A 14,723-nucleotide genomic window follows, 5' to 3' on the forward strand; every position below is an offset into this window, starting at 1 on the left:
AGAACCCTCCTCCACCAAACGTTCCTGTTTTCGTGGCACCCCCACCAGCCACGCTGCAAAGATCATCCAGCGAGCCGTTGTTTTAGGCTCACGATAACCAATATTACCTCCCTGAACCAACCTTCAAAGCACCCGAGCCTCATACTTATAATACTCACTTCGAGATCCCGGTAGAGATTGAAAAGCCGGCTAAGAGCCTAGAGCAAGATGAAGTGCTTCGAAAGTTTAAAAGCCTGGAGTAGTCCTTCAGGAATATCCATGGGTTAGGCAACCAATTTAGTGTGGCCTACAAAGATCTGTGCCCATTCCCCGACATTCAATTGCCGATAGGGTTCAAGATGCCAAAGTTTGATCTATACGAGGGGCACGGTGATCCAATAGCACATCTGCGAGGTTTTTGCAGTAAGATGAGAGGGGTCAGGGGAAAAGACGAGCTGTTGATAGCTCATTTTGGTCAAAGTCTAAGCAGGTCTGCACTGGAATGGTACACAAGACAGGATCCTAGCATGTGGTACACCTGGGACGATCTGGCACAAGCCTTTGCAGGCCACTTCTAGTACAACCTTGAGATCGTCCTTGACCGTCTCACATTGCTGAAACTTGAGAAGAAGCCCGGGGAAAGCTTCCGATAATTTGGGTTCCACTGGAGAGAGCAGGCGGCAAGAGTTGATCCTCCAATGAGAGAGGGGGAGATGGTGGACTACTTTCTGCAGACTCTGGAGCCAACTTACTTCGGTTACCTGGTGACGTCAGTTGGCAAATCTTTCAACGAAGTAGTGAAAATGGGCGGTATGATTGAAGAGGGACTTAAGTCCAACAAAATCCTGAGCTATTCGGCGATTAAAGCAACCACTCAGGCCATCCAGAGCGGCACGGGAGGTGCGCTCGGAAAGAAGAAAAGGGAAGATGTCGTAACAGTCGAGGCAGGTACTTGGTCCAGATCCAGAGGTCCCCCCCCATCACTACCAACATAGACCCCATCACTCAAATTACTCACACATTTCATACGGCCCTCCACAGCCCTACTACCCACCACAAGAGACACATTTCTCTGTCCATCACGCCCAAACTTACACCCAGCCGCCGGCTCGCCCGCAATGGTGTGCGTTGGTTCCCCAGAATACATATCCACCTCCACAAAATACATATCCACCTCCACAAAACACATATCCACCTCCACAAAACACATATCCACCACCAAGGGCCTACAGGAATCCTTCGGGACCAGGTTTCCGTGGGAATCAGACTTTCAGGAATGAAAGGGTGCAGAGGCAGAGAACATTCACTCCGCTGGGAGAAACTTATACTACTTTGTTCCACAAATTGAGGCAGTTAGGCCTATTGAGTCTTGTGGAACCCAAATTGCCAAATCCCCTTCCCAAAAATCTGGACCACTCGGTAAGCTGTGAATATTGTTCGGGGGCTCCCGGGCATGATACTAAGAAGTGTTGGAAGTTGAAAACTGCCGTACAAGATCTTATTGACACAAATAAGATTGAGGTCTAGGAGCCAGAGGCACCTAACATCAATCAAAACCCGTTGCCGGCATACCATGAAGCCCACATGATCGAACTAGTGCACGAAGGAGGGGAGCTCAAGAAGCCCTCACAAACGGTAATGATGATCCGTGCCAGTCCGAAAGAAAAGTCGATCAGTGGAAAAGTGGTAGTACAGTCAAAAAGGGTAGAAGTCCAGCCAGTGGTGGTGATGGGGAAGAGTTCGTCTGATGTTGCCAAGAATCTAGAGCCGGTCAATATAACGGTGCAAGGTATGTCAAGCAAGCCCGTAACCGTGAAGGGGGAATGCGTAGGACCAATTGTTATCAGGCCAGTAATGTAGTTGCCGATAATCAGCGAGAAAGCTATTCCATGGAGCTACAGTCAAGTAATGGTAATGCATAAGGGGAAGGAAGTTGTGGAGGAAATATGTGAGGCACAGGGGTTAACTCGTTCGGGAAGGTGTTTTGCTCCCACAGAGTTAAGAAGGGTCAATCCAGTAGTGACAAAGAATCCAGTTACCAAGGAAGAGGCGGAAGAATTTTTAAAGAAAATGAAGGCGCAAGATTACTCCATCGTGGAGCAGTTGAGGAAGACCCCGACACAGATCTCATTGTTATCGTTGTTGATCCATTCAGATGAGCACCGCCGGATATTGATGAAAATTCTGAACGAAGCCCATGTTCCAGATAAGATCTCTGTGAACCATCTGGAGAAAATAGCAAACAAGATTTTCGAGGTCAACAGGGTCACTTTTTCAGACGACGAGCTACCCGTGGAGGGTACAGAACATAATAGAGCCCTTTATTTGACCATGAAGTGCGAAGACTCGGTAGTCACACGAGTACTAATTGATAATGGGTCCAGTACCAATATCTGTCTTTTGACCACGTTGAACAAACTGAAGGTCGATGGTGACAGGATTCACAAGAACAACATCTATGTTCGAGGGTTTGATGGTGGTGGTACAGACACAGTGGGTGACATCATACTTGAATTAACAATTGGTCCAGTCGAGTTCACCATGGAGTTTCAAGTGTTAGACGTGGCAGTGTCATTGGGGCAACCCTGGATCCACGCCGCCAAAGCAGTGCCTTCTACATTACATCAGACGGTCAAATTCGAGTGGGATAGGCAAGAGATCGTAGTACATGGGGAAGACAATGCAAGCGCCGTAAGTGATTCCATTGTACCCTTCATAGAGACTGATGATGATAAGGGACTGTGGGTTTACTAGGTTTTCGATACGGTTTTAGTGGACAAAGTTCCCGAAGGTAAAAGCATCCCACTTCCCAAAGTAGCAGCTGCAACTGTCATGGTAGCCTCGGAGATGTTGAAGAACGGGTTTGTGCCAGGCAAAGGTTTAGGGGCTGATCTTCAGGGTATTGTTCAGCCAGTTTCTTTGCCCAAAAATCTGGATACCTTTGGGTTGGGGTTCAGGCCTACAGCGGCGGATGTGAGACGGGCCCACAAGTTGAAGAAAAGAGTCTGGGTCCTTCCCAAGCCAATCCCGTGCCTATCCAAAACATTTGTTAGAGCAGGTATCAGAAAGTTGTCGATCCCGAAAGTTCTCGGACCACTGATTGGGCCAGATGGAGATTTGAATGAGGGCTTTGAAAGGCTGTTCACCAATGTCAACATGATAGAAGCTGGAGAAGGGTCCAGTAGGTTAGATGTACAGTTTGTGGGGCCTAGGTCAAATATCAACAATGGGATGGTCACTCCCCTTCCTACCCGGAGGGAGTCTTGGTAGTGGGCTCTGATTTTTCTTTCTTGTTTTTTTTGGATTATTCTAGGGTTGTAATCTAGTTTTGTTTTGTATTCGGCAAAGTGTGAAACTCTGTTATCCCGTATTTTAAAAAAAAAAGTAAAAGCTTTTCTCTTCTTATTTTGTTTTAATTTTGTTTTATTCTTTTCTCTTTCTGAACAGGTCTCTTTATATTGGTTCTAATGACATGGCATGCATAACGGATCTTCAACCTAGTCTAAAAAATCAATGTGATTTCGAACTAATTGCACAAGAGGTCGATTATGATGATGAATCGGAATACGATGAGGATGAAGCCTTCGAAGAGATAAACAGAGAGTTAAGCCAGTTTGAAGAGAAATCCAAGCCCAACTTAAATGACACAGAAGCCATCAATTTAGGGGATGCAGATGATATCAGGGAAACTAAAATAAGCATCCACATTGCACCGAATATCAGGGAAGAACTAATCAAAGCACTTATTGAGTTCAAAGACGTTTTTGCATGGTCGTATGATGACATGCCGGGGTTAAGCACGGATTTAGTGGTTCACAAATTGCCCATTAACCCGGCATGCCCTCCCGTCAAGCAGAAATTGAGGAAGTTCAAAACAGACATGAGTGTGAAGATTAAAGAAGAAGTAACCAAGCAGCTGCAAGCAAAGGTTATTCGGGTCACTCGATATCCTGATTGGTTGGCTAATGTGGTGCCAGTGCCAAAGAAAGATGGGAAGATCAGGGTGTACGTCGATTACCGCAATCTGAACAGGGCAAGCCCAAACGATAACTTTCCATTACCCGATATCCATATCTTGATCGATAATTGTGTCGGATGTGACATCGGTTCTTTTGTGGATTGATATGCTGGGTATCATCAGATTCTGATGGATGAAGAAGATGCGGAAAAGACGGCTTTCATTACGCCGTGGGGGACTTATTGCTACCGCATAATGCCATTTAGTTTGAAGAATGTTGGGGCGACGTACATGAGAGCAATGACTACTGTGTTTCATGACATGATACACAAAGAGATTGAGGTATACGTGGACGATGTGATCATAAAATCCAAGCATCAAGAAGACCACGTAGCAGACCTAAGGAAATTTTTCCAAAGACTTCGAAGGTACGATATTAAGCTCAACCCGGCCAAATGTGCATTTGGTGTTCCATCTGGAAAGCTGTTGGGATTCATCGTCAGTCGGCGAGGCATTGAGTTAGACCCGTCAAAGATCAAATCCATCCAAGATTTGCCACCGCCGAAGAACAAGACAGAAGTAATGAGTCTGTTGGGAAGGTTGAATTATATCAGCAGGTTTATTGCTCATCTCACAGCAACTTGTGAACCCATTTTTCGGCTACTGAAGAAAGATGATGCGGTAGAATGGACGGCGGAATGTCAGGAAGCATTTGACCAAATGAAAGGATATTTATCAAATCCACCTGTGTTGGTTCCACCTGAGCAGGGAAGACCATTAATTCTTTATCTAACAGTCCTGGAGAATTCGTTTGGCTGCGTACTAGGGCAACACGACATTACAGGAAGGAAGGAGCAAGCCATATATTATCTCAGCAAGAAGTTTACAGACTATGAGGTTAAGTACACTCAACTCGAGAAGACATGTTGCGCCCTAACTTGGGTGGCCTAGAAATTGAAGCATTATCTGTCATCATATACTACTTATCTCATTTCACGCTTGGATCTACTGAAGTATATTTTCCAGAAGCCTATGCCAACAGGGAGATTGGTGAAATGGCAGATATTACTCACAGAATTCAACATTGTCTATGTGACGAGGACGGCCATGAAGGCCCAAGCATTGGCTGATCACTTGGCTGAGAATCCTGTTGATGAAGAATACGAGCCATTGAAGACGTATTTTCCTGATGAAGAAGTGATGCATATAGATGAGTTGGAAATGACCAAGGAACCAGGATGGAAGCTTTTTTTCGATGGAGCCGCAAATGCGAAGGGAGTTGGAATAGGAGCGGTACTTATTTCTGAAATAGGACATCATTATCCTGTTACGGCTCAGCTGCGTTTCTATTGTACCAACAACATGGCTGAGTATGAGGCATGCATTTTGGGTCTACGGCTAGCTGCAGACATGGATGTCTAGGACGTCTTGGTCTTGGGAGACTCGGACCTCCTGGTGCATCAGATTCAAGGTGAATGGGAAATAAGGGATTTGAAGCTCATACCATATCGAGAATGTTTGCACGATCTGACCAAGCGATTTCGATCAGTGGAGTTCAGACATATCCCAAGAGTTCATAATGAGATTGCCGATGCTTTGGCCACCTTAGCATCAATGTTGCACCACCCAGACAAAATTCATGTTGACCCGTTGCATATTCAGGTTCGTGATCAGCATGTTTATTACAACATGTTAGAGGAAGAACTAGATGGCGAACCATGGTTCTATGATGTCAAGGAATACCTCAGGATGGGGATATACCCGGAGCAGGCCACCGGAGATCAAAAGAGAGTCATTCGGTGACTGGAAAATGGATTTTTCCTCAGTGGAGGAGTGTTGTACAAAAGAACACCAGATTTGGGATTGCTGAGATGTATAGATGCTAGTCAAGCCACGACAGTTATGACAGAGGTACATGCTGGAGTTTGTGGGCCACATATGAGCGGATATGTATTGGCGAAGAAGATTCTTCGAGCAGGGTACTATTGGCTCACTATGGAGCGTGATTGTATCAGTTTCGTGCGAAAATGCCATCAGTGTCAGATACACAGAGATCTGATTCATTCTCCGCCGACAGAATTGCATACAATGTCAGCACCTTGGCCATTTGTTGCCTGGGGCATGGATATCATTGGACAAATTGAGCCAGCAGCATCCAACAGGCATAGGTTCATCCTGGTAGCCATTGATTATTTCACCAAATGGGTTGAGGCCAAAACTTTCAAGTCTGTGACCAAGAAAGCAGTGGTCGATTTTGTTCACTCAAATGTCATCTGTCGCTTTGGAATCCCAAAGGTGATCATCACGGATAATGGTGCTAATCTTAACAGCAATTTAATGAAAGAGGTATGTCAACAGTTTAAGATTACACACTGTAATTCCACCCCATATCGTCCCAAGGCGAATGGAGCAGTTGAGGCAGCCAACAAAAACATAAAGAAGATACTTCGAAAGATGATAAAAGGTTCGAGACAATGGCATGAGAAGTTACCATTGGCATTGTTGGGTTATCGCACTACTGTTCGTACTTCAGTAGGTGCAACTCCTTATTTGTTGGTATACGGAACTGAAGCAGTGATACCGACAGAAGTTGAAATTCCATCCCTTCGGATTGTCGCTGAGGCTGAGATTGATGATGACGAGTGGGTCAAAACCCGTTTGGAGCAGTTGAACTTGATTGATGAAAAGAAATTGGCAGTTGTGTGTCATGGCCAGTTATATCAAAAGAGAATGGAAAGAGCATACAACAAAAAGGTGCGTCCCTGGAAGTTTGAAGTGGGCCAGCAAGTGCTGAAACGCATCCTTCCACATCAGGCTGAGGCAAAGGGCAAGTTCGCCCCGAATTGGCAAGGGCCATTCATTGTAACCAGAGTGTTGTCCAATGGCGCTTTAGTTTAACAGATATCGAAGGAAAATGCATAGACATGGCTATCAATTCTGATGCAGTAAAAAGATATTATGTATGATTTCTTTAATTGTAATTGTTGTTTGTTTGCATTTGGCATGGTATCGGATAATGAAATGACGGAGGCAATTTGTTCTTCCATCCAAACACTTCAACCTTTGCTTCCCCTTTTGAGCCTTATTTATTCTTTCATACCCCTATTTTGGAATCAGTAATGAAAATGAAAGAAAAAGAGAAGAGAAAATAATGATAATAAAGACAAAAGAAAAGTCACAAGAAAAACAAAGGAATTGGGAACTACGTTTGACCTGATTCCTCAAAAAGGATATGTAGGCGCCTCACGGCTCGGTCATAGTGTAACAAAAATAAAAATCCCCAAGCAAGAAACTGGGGCAGAAGTTGTGTTTGTAATTTTGGGAAGGAAGTTTGATTCCAAGAGTTGTAATATTTTACCCATCAAAATTATTTTGAACCTTTTGATACCCCTTTTCTTTTAGCCATACACAAAAACCCATATTGATGTCCAAAAAAGACCTCCCGATCAGTATCCGAGAAGTGCCAAGTCATGCAAATGGAAGGCGGTAATAACACTCTGATCCCCAGCAGAGAAGAGGATCATAAGCGGGAAATGAATTGATAGCCGAAAGAATCCCCAGCAGAGAGAGTCATATTGATAACACTCCAATCCCCAGCTGAAAAATAAAATAAAATAAGAGAGTCTTATCGGTGAAAACCTCCACAGGCACCATAAGGTGACGGAAGTTGAGAGAAATAAAACGATAGAGTCTTATCGGTGAAAACCTTCACAGGCACCATAAGGCGACGGGAGTTGAGGGAAATGAGAGAGTCTTATTAGTGAAAACCCCTTGTAGGGCACTATGAGGCGACAAGGGGTCAAAAGAGGCAAACAAGATTGACGGAAAGGATCCGTCGAGGCATCAAGCAGTGCAAAGATGTTGAGTCGACAAAAGAATTGGGTGCTTACATATCCCCAACAAAGTAAGGCCATCAGAAAGATTGATTGATATAAATAGACTGGGTTGGTTAATCCAAAATGCACGACGTGATCATTGGGATCGGTTGTACCATTCAGAAAACTATTCTTCTCTTATTTTCTTGAATTCATCATTTTTATTTTTAAAGACTTTATCTCCCCAGCAGTTTGTTTTTGAAAAGGATTTTCAGAGCTTATTACCAGTTGCCAAGATGGTGCAAAAATACAATGTGGATAAGACGGGCCAAAGATAATGCAATGGAACGAGAAAGACGTTCGTTGCAAGACCAAATAATGGATTGATCTAGGATTTCGGGGAGAGTATGGAGAAAAGTGGGAAGCAACAATTGGTGAATAAAGAATCGTTAAGAAACAAGAGCATCCCTGGCAGATTATCGACCAAGTTCCAAGAGGGTCGGACAATACGGAGCAGGGAAAGAAGAGGGGGAAGACCATCCCCAGCAGGAATATGATCGCCAGCAGGAAATCATCCCCAACAAATAATCTCATCCTCAGCAAGCTTTGGTAATGTAATGGAACACAAAGCTGGGAAAGAAGAAAGAGAAAACCATCCCCAGCAGGAGTGGCACGACCATTCGCCACGTTTTAAACTAACAAAAAATTTTCTTTGATTTGAAGCAGGGACAGGAAATGTTATAGATGATGAAAAGACATCATGATACAAGAAAGATTGTCAAACTTGGGCAGAAAATTTTCTTTCATTTTGAAAATTTTCTGGAAGTCCGGTACCCACTTGGGGAAGAAGCAAGATAACACAAGTTTGGGGAAAAATGGTATCCCCAGCAGTTTTTGGAAGAAGGCCAAACAAGTTTTAAAGGAAGCAATTTCAGAAGGAGGATAACACAAGTCTTAAGGGAAGTAGTTCCAGTGGAAGGAAAACACCAGCTTTAAGGGAAGTAGTCTTTGAAGGAGGAAAATAACATATTTTTGAATAAAACACCAGTGTTATCCCCAGCAGTTTTCAGAGGAATGAAACACCAGTTTTGAGGGAAGCAGTTTTGAAAGAAGATAATTTCAAGTTAGAAGGAAAATGGTTCAGGAGGCAGGAAGGAGCAATAGCAATAAAATGCATTTCTTAGAAGGATGAAGTCAGGAGCCCGCCTGGAGAATGGAGGTGTTATGTTTTTAAGAAATTGTTGAGGTCAGGAACCCGCCTGGAGAATGGAGGTGTTATATTTTTGAGTTGTAGTCGAAGTCAGAAACCCGCCTGGAGAATGGAGGTGTTATATTTTTGAGTTGTAGTCGAAGTCAGGAGCCCGCCTGGAGAATAGAGGTGTTATATTTTTAAGAAGTTGTTGAAGTCAGGAGCCCTCCTGGAGAATGGAGGTGTTATGTTTTAAGAAATTGTTGAGGTCTTATATTTTTGAGTTGTAGTCGAAGTCAGGAGCCCGCCTGAAATATGGAGGTGTTATATTTTTAAGAAGTTGTTAAAGTCAGAATCCCGCCTGGAGAATGGAGGTGATGTTTTAAGAAATAGTCGAAGTCAGGAGCCCGCCTGAAAAATGGAGGTGTTATATTTTTGAGTTGTAGTCGAAGTCAGGAGTCCGCCTGAAAAATAGAGGTGTTATATTTTTAAGAAGTTGTTGAAGTCAGGAGCCCGCCTGGAGAATGGAGGTGTTATGTTTTTAAGAAATTATTGAGGTCAGGAGCCCGCCCGGAGAATGAAAGTGTTATATTCTGGAGAAATAGTTGTTGTTGAAGTCAGAAGCCCTCCTGGAGAATGGAGGCTGCATTATCTTTAAATTGTTGTTGAAGTCAGGAGCCCGCCTGGAGAATGGAGGCCGTATTATCTTTTAAAGTCAAGTTGAAGTCAGGAACCCGCCTGTAGAACAGAGGAATAAATTTCAAGTTTGAAGTCAGGAGCCCGCCTGTAGCACAGAGGACTACACTCAATTTCGAGTCAAGAGTCAGTAAAGTGGAGGGTTACAACAAAATATCCCCAGCATAAATTCCGCTGCAGAAATCAGAAGGAAGGCTACAAGAGCAAGTTTGAAGATAGATAAGATGTTGTAATCCCTAGTTTAGTCTAGCTTCTTGTCTTCTTTTAGCACGGTGTAATAAGGAGGTCGGAAAGCAGTAGTAACAGCATGCAGCAGCAGTAACAGCAAAATTACAGCTCCAGGGTAGTCCCAGCTACCAAAACTTCTCGAACTACATTGACCTGATTCCCTTTTAGCCAGGGATATGTAGGAAACTTTTGAAGCAGAGGCTTGGTCAAATCTTTCGAAAAGTGCTTCACACGGAGTAGCCTAACGGGCAAAAATCACTCGTATCCGCTCACTTTATCTTTGCACGAAAACTCTCCGTGTTTCCGGACAAAGAGGGGCAGCTGTGAGCACGTGATTTTTGCCCTACGAGAACTACTCCCAAAAATTCAAAATAAAAATAGTTTTGTGTTGTTTGTGATTTATTTGTGCATTTTTTAAGGAAAATACAAAATATTTGTTGCATGTGCATTTAGAATATAATTTTACAATTTAGGAATTAATTAAACAATCAAGTTTGTTTTACAAAATGGAAAAATCACAAAAATATGTACTTTGCATTTTTTGCATTTAATGTCCGAATTGTGTGATTTTATCTTTATTGATGTTTAATTTCGTGTGATAGTTATTATTAAGAGTCAATATTTTTAGTTAATTGTCGATTTTATAATTTAATTAGGATTTTTAGTTTTATTTTTGAAAAGGAAAATTGAAAAGGAAAAGAGAATAAGAAGAGGAAAATTCAGTTGGGCCAATTTGGCTAAACCCAAATCCAAAACACAGCCAAACCTGGCCAAAAACTAGCCCATACCCGCCCCAAATCCATTCCACTTGCGACTAATCCAAAGACGTCATTTTAAGTCAGTCAATCTCAACCATTCGTTTGATTGGATCGAATGGTCCAGATCAACTCCTCCAATACCCGACCCATTCCCATCCAAGACCGATCCGGCCTCAAGGTAAGTGAAGCGACGTCGTTCCCATTAATGAATGGATCCAAGCCGTTGATCTTATCAGATCGAGTGGCCTGGATTCATTCCGCCCCTTCATATATATACACTTCAAACCATACCCCTCCCCCCCACCCCAACCCCCTCCCCCCCCCCCACCCCTTCGTCTTTGAGCTTCAAAGACCAAACAGATCCTCCGCCTCTTACCACCGTGCTTCGCCCACCGAAAATCGCCTCACGGCGGTTTCCGGTGGTCCAAACAACCCCATCTTTACACCACTGATTCCCTCGACCTACCCAATCAGAACCCCTAACCCTTATCCCTCGAATCCCAGCCGTTTGCTTCGAATATTAGATCGAAAGTAAGGCCGGAACCCTAGATCGTCCAATGACCCCCAATTTCACACCACAGCTCCGCCCTGACCTCTTCTCTCCAAATCCACCTTCCCCTTCCTTCGAATCTAGTCCCAGCCGCTCGAATAATGATTTTTGAGCCAAGAACCCTAGCGCCGCCACAAGATCCCCTGGTGGCGGCGCCTAACCTAAACCCTCCCAAACTCACACCCACTGAACCACCTAGCTACCCCCGTCCCAAATTTCACCCAGGTTCTGCCCAAATCTTGTCAAAGCCTTTCGAATTTCAAATCGAAGGCAAACCCTAGAGGAACCAGCTTCAGGCTGTGTGCGAAGCTAAGGGTTAGAGGTCCTAACCGACTTTAGTCGAGTGTTCTCAGTCGAGAACACTCGATTAAAGTCCAAAGGCTCAAGTCGGAGTTACGAGCAGAGCGAGTGAGAGATAGTTCTGAGTTCGGAGGTATTTTTTCTGTTTTTTTGTTTGTTTTTCATGTTTTGTTGTTTGTTTGTTTAAGATGAGTTCAAATTTGTCTTATATCAATTACTCTTTTCTTTCTCCCTGAGACCTTTTATTTGGTCCAATTTTATCATTGCTTCTATTTGTTGTCGGTTGTTATATGCTATAATTTGTGTAATCGATTGAATAAGTATCGTCGATTAGTCTGTTATGCTTAAATGTTAGATTAGCATGATAATAGTTTAATTTTTGGTTCATTCCCGTAGGTTTACCCTCCTGTTTCTTCTCTATTCTAATTTTGTGTTGAAGTGAGCCTGTTGGTATCATTTGTTTCAAATTGTTTCAATTTCCCTTTCTCATTGTTATTCACCATGTTTTTCATACGAGTTCAGCTTGTTTCGTTCAGTGTTCATTTGTTCTTGTTTAGGTTAGAATTGTGTTAGCTTAATCCCTATATCAACGCGATGTTTGATTCAGTTTCAATTTCAGCTTCAATGATTCTGTTGGGGTCTGTGTGGTGTTAATATAGTTTTGATTCAATTTCAGTCTGTTGGTTCCAATTAGAATTCAGCTTTAGTCATTTAGTTGTTAGGAATTTAATAGGCTGGATTGGTTATAGCTGAGGTGTTTAGAGTTTAAATTCAGCTCATTTAGATAATTGAATTAGTGTAAATGGCTTAGTTGAATATTCTGACAGTAGGGTACTAAAGTACCATTAGACTAATGAATTAGTTTAAAACAGTAGTGCGGGGGTTGATGGCTGTGTAAGGGATCATGGGCACCATTTCACAAGGTTTAAGGGATTTGAATAGAAAAATAGGCTGCCCATACCCGCGTGGGATTAATAAATAAAAAGAAGTTTAGTGGGGAACAAAACATATTCTAGTGGAATTGAAAAGGAGATCATGGGCAGAATTAGTTTAAAAAATTCTGCCTAAGTGCTCTTGAGAGCTGGCAAGGTCAGTGTTGGGTATAAATGGGGGTCTTGGTTTTTCTTTTGGGCAGAGATTCTGGAAATCTTAAGGGTCTTTGAATCTGAAAAAAGGTCAGAGTTATAGAGTAAGGTTAGACTGGATTTTTGACACTAAGAAGAACAGAAATCAGAAAATCTACTCTCCTGTCTCATTTCTGAATACATTCTGTTCCTGTCTGTGAATTGCTTGGTATTTTCTGTTTCACTCCTGGGTTTTGGACTGCTTGTGCTGGGTGTTATTTCTGCTGGTTGTTTCTCTGCTCTTTGCTGTGGTGTTGCTGTATTGTATACTACTGCTACTGCTGACCTGCCTTTCTTCTTCTTCTGCTATTCTCGATTCCAGGTACACTACTTTGAATCATCTTGGTGTATGCTCGTTGAAGCTGAAATGAAATGGCCAGAGGATTTATTGTTCAAACTATAGAATGCTTGTATTCTATTTGATATTAGTTATGTGTTTCCTGTTATATGAATGGTAGATATATGTATAATTAGGACTGCTTTTAAATCACTAATTGGCAATTAGGTGATGTATGATGTCGGACTACTGAACTGAATCCTTCAAATGGCAGTTCAGTTCAGTACGTGTGTTTAATTGGAACAAACTGTTAGATTGCTAAACTATTAGGTGTGTGTCTGTATGAATTTCATAGTTAAATAATTTCAGTTTTGTTAGTTCATATTATCAGAATAAGGTAGTTCAAAATCACATTCAACTTGAGTTGGGTTATGTATTAGATATTGACCACAGCATATAATAATTTGGAAATTAGCACTCACTGTTTAGTTCACATAAATCAAAATAAGTCACTAGATATTGAACCAGCTTGGACTACACTTAGGACTATCTTAGGCAGTCTTGAACAGTTTTCCTCATACCTGTAGCCATTTGAATTGGTAAATAGTAAATATTGAGAATCGTTTCGATTTAGTTGATTGGTAAAGTATAACTTTGAACTCACGAAAACGGGAATAGAAATAAATTGATGTTTTTGATTTTGAGTCCTGTTAGTAACAAAGATCCGCAAGTATTAGGCAAACATAATTAGCCAGTAATTTCGTAGAGTCAGTAGGTCTGCCATATTAGAAGTTTGATTCGATGTAGTAAAGCTAAGGTAATTAATTCAATAGGCATGAGTTGAGTTCCAACAAGGCGTGTTAGAGTTCCTTTAAATGTAATAGATTTCTCCAAGTGTCGATCAAGTTTTAACAAACTTTCGCAAGCATTAGTAATTAAGGTTGGTTTTAATTTCAAATAGTTGTAAACAATTAATTCTGGCGGTTCAATTCATCTAGTAAGGTGGGTCTAAATTGGTAGAGAGTAATTAGTTTCGTTTTGATATTATTGTTTGTCAATTCTGTATTCTATTTATAATTTCAATTTTTTTGTAATGTTCACTTATAGAATAAGATACGAAACAATCTCCCTTTGTACAAGCTCGATTGCAATTTTCCATTTGCATTTGTCTTAAACTAATAACTAATAAGTTACGTCTTTTTTTTAAGCATGTAATTAATTTGGAGATTTTCTTTTATTTTAGAGACGAACTTAATAGAAAAATGTAGTCACTTTAGGGTTGTCCTTTTAAAATAAAAGAGATGAGCCTCGCCAAATAAAACGCACAAATTGCGGGGCCTTTAATAGATGGTTATCTTAAATGTTTAGATTTTGAGATAGGCCGTGTAGCGAATTTCACGGCTTTTTCTCAAAAATAATAACGCGTTAGCATCTTTAGGTGTGTATTTAATAATGTTATCTCCCTAAACTCGGGTACACATTTATGTGACCCAAATCTAAATCTCAACGAAGTTGAAATGTGTCAATAACCACGGGTGCATTGATGTGACATGGTTCAAGACCCGTTTTCACGATGTTGCAAGTCTTTTTAAAAATAATAATAATAATAAAAGCGGCTAAAAGTTAAAATTTGCACATAAGTTCATAATTGTATAAAATCGGATAATTAAGCCAGATATGACAGTAGAGCGACCGTGCCAGAACCACGGAACTCGGGAATGCCTAACACCTTCTCCCGGGTTAACAGAATTTCTTATCTGGATTTCTGGTTCGCGGACTGTAATACAGAGTCAATATTCTCCTTGATTCGGGATTCAACCGGTGATTTGGGACACCATAAATCTCCCAA

The sequence above is a fragment of the Nicotiana tabacum genome, chromosome 20, assembly GCF_000715075.1.
Source record: "Nicotiana tabacum cultivar K326 chromosome 20, ASM71507v2, whole genome shotgun sequence".
Taxonomy (NCBI): domain Eukaryota; kingdom Viridiplantae; phylum Streptophyta; class Magnoliopsida; order Solanales; family Solanaceae; genus Nicotiana; species Nicotiana tabacum.